The sequence below is a fragment of the Chaetodon trifascialis genome, chromosome 3 (genome assembly GCF_039877785.1).
Source record: "Chaetodon trifascialis isolate fChaTrf1 chromosome 3, fChaTrf1.hap1, whole genome shotgun sequence".
In the NCBI taxonomy this organism is placed as follows: Eukaryota; Metazoa; Chordata; class Actinopteri; order Chaetodontiformes; family Chaetodontidae; genus Chaetodon; species Chaetodon trifascialis.
In genome coordinates this window covers 27,159,535-27,165,534 of record NC_092058.1, presented here as the reverse complement: position 1 = coordinate 27,165,534, position 6,000 = coordinate 27,159,535, and positions in this window count along the sequence as shown.

The window sequence follows — 6,000 nt, the reverse complement described above, 5'->3', positions numbered from 1 at the left end:
CAAAACCATATCAAGAGGCAGATATTCGAAAACCTGAAATCCAAAATCTGTTGCCAAAGGTTAGCCAAAAGCCAGAAAACATAACACAGAGCAGATTGTCCTGATGCACAACAACAACAAAAAAAAAAACCTAACCCTAACTTTAATCACCAACACAAAAATCAAGTTATGTATTTTCTCTGGTAAGACAAAACATTTATATTTATATAATTGACACAGGAAACATACATCTAAAAGAAAGACCTCGCAAAAAACATATGTAGCTTTTTCATGCTCGGGTGCCTGTACAGACTGATAGGCCTAGAGTGTGAATGAAGGATGAGGCAACATGCTGGAACCCTATTAACATACAACAACAGTTAGAAAGAGATACAGTACCAGTGTCTGATGGGATTCTGCCAACATGGGAAGCATTTTCTGGCACGTAGTCAACATGAAATAAGACTATGGAAATTCAGAATGATCATATTCAGCACATGCATTTCTTTTATGGGAGGGAAATATCTGATAACAGCACTGACATTGCCCAAAGCCAAAATGTGACTTGAATACAGTGTGCGTATAATTACCAATCACATGTATCCTCAATAATACCCAGTTATTATCCTGACATGAATCAGAAACAGCTTATAAACGCTGAGGTCCCCATAAGGGAACTGAAATCATCCTGCCTCACTTTACATCTTATTAACATGCATCTCATACCAGGACTGTCTCCATGTAATTATACTAGATTACATTGAGCTAATTAAAATCAGCCCTGTTATACACATTTAAATTGGATTTCTCTTTACCTCACAAAACATTCATCACTTCCTCTAACATATGTATTCATATATATGTTTTTTTCTGTATTTGGTCAAACTTAGCATTGCAGCAATTCAATACTGCACTTTCATACAGTTGGGAGACTTGCAAGAGACAAAAAAAAAAGACGCTTAAAGTTGATGCATCAGTGGGTGAGATTTTGTGACTTTTATTGTCAATTCATCATCATCTGGGTTATTTTCTCCGAGTTGATAAAGCTTCTCCAGAGGCGTACTATTGCTCTAGTGGTTAAGGCAAATACTGCAACATCCTCGGCTTGGATCTTTGTGGCATATAAACAAAAAAAACAAAAAAAAAGCACTCCTCCAGAGCCACACAGGACATTATGCATTTTTTTCACAGGCTGAGTAGTAGTGGTGCTCTTCATGACTTGTAAACTGTTTTTAAATTTGTATTTACAGGAAACACTAATGCAGGTGGAGTATGTTAGTGTTGGACCAAACCACTAAAGGAAACTGTTTACTTTGCTGTCCTTTTCCTAACACTGCAAATCATCTGGATGAAAAAACCTGTATTATAAAAATGCAATAAGGTGTTGGGGCTATTTAGGCAGGTAGGGTCTAACAAAAACATGTTTTATTACAGGAACTATAGTTTATATTTAAAGGTCCTGTGTGTAGGATTTAATGGCATTGCAACCTCATGCAGACTGCAACTATGCCCTTCACCTCACCCTCCCCTTCCAGGCTTGTAGGTGAACCTATGGTGGCCATTAAATTGGTGACAAACATGAAAGGCCCTCTCCAGAGCCACTTTGTTTGTCAGTTCTTAGCTGCTGTAGGAACACGGAGGTGCAACATGGCAGACTCCATGGAGGAGGACCAGCTCCCTCTGTAGAGATAAAGAGCTTATCCTGAAGTAACAACATGATTCTTATTTTCAGGAGATTACACCCAATTGAGAACATACTTATAGATGTTATAGTCCATTTCTGCCAATGGATTCCCCTAATTCCCACACACTGGATCATGAGACCCCTTATTAATAAAACTCTATTACTGCTATATGTATATGGGATATATATGGGATGGGACGTTGGATGGCCAGGGCAGTTCCTCTGGGAGTCCTCCATTGACGTGAATGGGTTTACAGTGGAGTTAGTAGAAAGCCTACTGAGTCTCATACAAATGCTAAAGGTTACCTTGTACGTCTGTATGAGACGCAGAGGGGTGAGACAAAGCATTGGTGTCTGAAGCTCTGAGAATGAAAACAGGTTGAAAATGACTGTGGACCTTTTAACTCCAAACATAGTGGGAGTGGGAGATGAATCCCATTTAAGATGGGAACCATTGTTGAGGTTGTGATGAATTCTTTCTTGTGTTGGTGTGGTTTCAGTTCATGTGAGGAGTTTTACAGGATTTATAGAGCTGCTACAAATTGCGTCTGGCCTTGAGTTGAAAAAACTCCTGCACCCCTCCTCCTCACTCTGCTTTACTTTCTGCCAACTGGCATAAAAGGTGCCAGATTAACACACTGGCACACATACATTTGAAATGTTGGTGCGTATGAAGTATATGATTGTGTGTGTGTGTGTGTGTGTGTGTGTGTGTGTGTGTGTGTGTGTGTGTGTGTGTGTGTGTGTGTGTGTGTGTCTGTCTGTGTGTGTGTGTGTGTGTGTATGTGTGTGTGTGTGTGTGTGTCAGGATAATTGCCTGGGTTTATGGGTGACAGGAACAGTTTACTGTGTCATTTAGATTTTCAGGGACAAGGGTTCACTTACCGGTGAATGTGACAGACAAAGAACCCGGAAAGACACACACACCAAAACACACACGCACACACACAAGCTGACTTGGATGTGTAGGAGTTTCACGGCTTAGTGTTTGCATGTCGCAGTGATATCTTGTGTATTGAGTGTGTGGGATAGAGGAGCGCTACATGTAAGGAGACAGATGCTGAAGCTCGCAGTGAAACACACACAAACAAACACTGACTGTCTCTCTCTCTCTCTCTCTCTCTCTCTCTCTCTCTCTCTCTCTCTCTCACACACACACACGCACACACACACACACACACACACACACACACACACACACACATACACACACAAACACATGCATGATGCCCAAAATCTGACAAATACGGCAATGAAGCTGATGTGCTCAGTGCTACTGACTGTCCCACAGATGAACTCCTGCTACTGAAATTCACACTCCCCTTGGTTTACCAAGGGGAGTCTGATCAAATACTCAAATTCCCTACTGTTACCCCCCAATCTTCACTCACACGCACACACACACATGCAGAGACACAAAAACAGAGTATGGGATGATGGTTGAATACTAATGTCAGACCTATTTACATTTCAAGCTGTACGACTGTCAGCGCATCTCTGTTTGGGGAGAGAGTGGGGAATTGTCAAGAACACACAGTTCTCGCCTCGCTCTTAGTTTTCTTCCAACCTTTAAACCCACAACATAATGTTGGGATACTCTGCTATCAAGGCTGATAATGAAACTTCAGTCAGACGGAGGGAGCCACTGTTTCATCTTTCATTTTGTTTACAAATCCCGTGTTTACACCATTTTTCCTCTGAGAAACCAGCACGAGTCAAGATGTGATCTGTCTCTGTCTCTCTTCATGCCATTTATTCTGCCTGTGTGTGGCTTTCAGATTGACCCACTAAAAGTAGTCACAAGCTGCTGTGTGAATGATGCAGCTTTTCAAAGTCTAGACCTATTCAGATATTCTCATTAGCTGTCCTCCGCGCTGGAAGAAAAGCTCAACCAGTGCTGCACTGCAAGGTTTTCCAGAAGGTGGAATGAGTGAAATCAATTCAGAAAACAAATGTTCGTGAATAGATGGTTGAGATGATGTATTAGAGGGTTGCTTCACCCAAATTACAAAAATGAATTTTCTTTTTTGTGACCAAATTCTAGTTGCTTTTTCTTTTTTTCACTCCCCAAAGGAAAACAGGAAGGAGCCACAGCAATTTCTGACATACAGTGCTTGTAGTTTGGAAAGTGGTAAGCATGCATGCCCCCGGCTAAGAAGGGTCCCAAGCAGCTATGGATTTATTATGATGTTTAAATAAATTATGTTACTAACTCATATACGGTATATCCTGCAAAGCATTTCTTTTACATGTAAACAGAATTTTAATGTTTAAAAATGTTTAAAGTTCACCTTGTGTACTGCTGGGTAGTTTCATCGATAATGATGCTTTATATTTAATCAGTTGATATATTTTGCATCTAAAATCTCGATCTGCACATGCAGTGGAGCAGAAAAATGATAAAGCAGAAAATGAAAATATTCAAGTGAAGTGTCACACTTCAGTAAATGAAGTTAGCTTCTTTTCACTGGCTGGTTTAGTGAGAAGTTCATGTCAGGGAAGCGGAGGAGAAAATGAGCAAGTGCATTTCCTCAAGTATTATGTTTAGTTACGGTTGTGAGATATTTTTTATGTTACTTTATTTGAATATGAGCTCAACTTTGAAGAGACGAAATGTGAGTACATTTGATGATAGTTTTATTTAAGTAAAAAATCTCAGTACCTCTTCTTCCACTGCCAATACCAACATTTCAATTAGAGAAAGGGTGAAAATACACGTTTGGCGCCCCAAACATGCCTTATTTTCAGATCACTAAATCCAGCCATGATCTAATTCCATAGGTAAAAATATGTCTTGTTTCCCAACTGTCACAATTAAGACAAAGGTCTTACAGCTGCAAGAACCCATCGATCCATCCATTTTCTATGCCGCTTATCCCTTTCGGGGTTGCGGGGGGGCCGGAGCCTATCTCGGCTGTCAGCGAGCGAGAGACGGGGTACACCCTGGACCGGTCGCCAGCCGATCGCAGGGCACATACACACAACCATTCACAGTTACCACTCAACCTAATGAGCATGTTTTTGGTCTGTGGGAGGAAGCCGGAGTGCCCGGAGAGAGCCCACGCATGCAAGAACATGCAAACTTCACACAGAAAGGCCCGACCTGGGAATCGAACCTGCAACCTTCTTGCTGTGAGGCACGCGCACTACCTGCTGCGCCACCGTGCAGCCCGCTGAAAGAACCCTCATGTGTTATCTCAAAAACATTGGTTACTTTCATGTTGGATACTTATTCAGCAGCGGACTGCCAGAAAACATGGGGCAAAGGCAGAAAATCTCAAAATTCAATGTGAAATCACAAAAGTTTTATTTTTTAAGTATTCATGAAATGTGTGGATATGAATATATATCCCCATTTATATGTATGTGCCAGTGTATGTATTTGAATTTGCATATACTGTAGTCACAGTAGTGCAGGCCTTAACTTGTGACCCAGGGAGGGATTTTGTCGTCTGTCTTTATATGTTTTCATTCCCTTTGGGTCTGTGTTGTGCTTCTTAGTTTGTCTTCAATAAGTATTAGGGAAAAAAGGAATGACAAAGAAAAGGATGACAGCTGTTCCAGACATGTATACACAGTAATTAAAAAACAGATTAATACTACCCTGTGATTCTATTAACTAACTTAATCATTTGCCTCCTCCCTAATATGATGGAGGTGAATGGAATTTCATTTACACAGATTCAATTTCAAAACAAACACATATGCACAGTACATCAGTGACAAAGCATGCATATGATATTGTACACTTTTTTAGAGGCAAACAAAACAAACAAGTAAACAAAAGCAAAAAAAGACCAAAAGTCTGTGTGTAATTTGTGGAGAACCAGAGGTTTTATAATACAGATACAGCTGATAAAGAGTTTTTCAGAAGGTAAAATGTGTGAAATGTGAAAATATTTTTGCAATTAAAATCAGATGAGAATTTAACAAAATAGTGAAAAAAGCCCATCATGGTTCCCTGCAGCCCAGCGTGCAGTCCAAGACACAAAGATATTTTATTTACTGTCAAATATGTCAAACGGAAGCTTAAGACTCTCACAGCTGAGAAGCTGGAACCCACAGATGTTTGCCTGAATATTTGCTTGAGAAATGACTGAAATGATTAAACCATAATAATTGCAAAATAATTTTCTGTCAGTCAAGTAAACGATCAGTCAACTAATGGTTTCAGTCCTGAAAGACATTGTTGTCTGCTTTAAACTGATTGCTGGAACAATGCCATCATTATGTTTTTCATTCCACCTGTACGTTTCCTGCATTGACAAGTCAAAATGTGTTTGGTAAAAAAGGTCTGTGAACGTGTTTTGCACAGGAACAATAAAGACACAACAGTG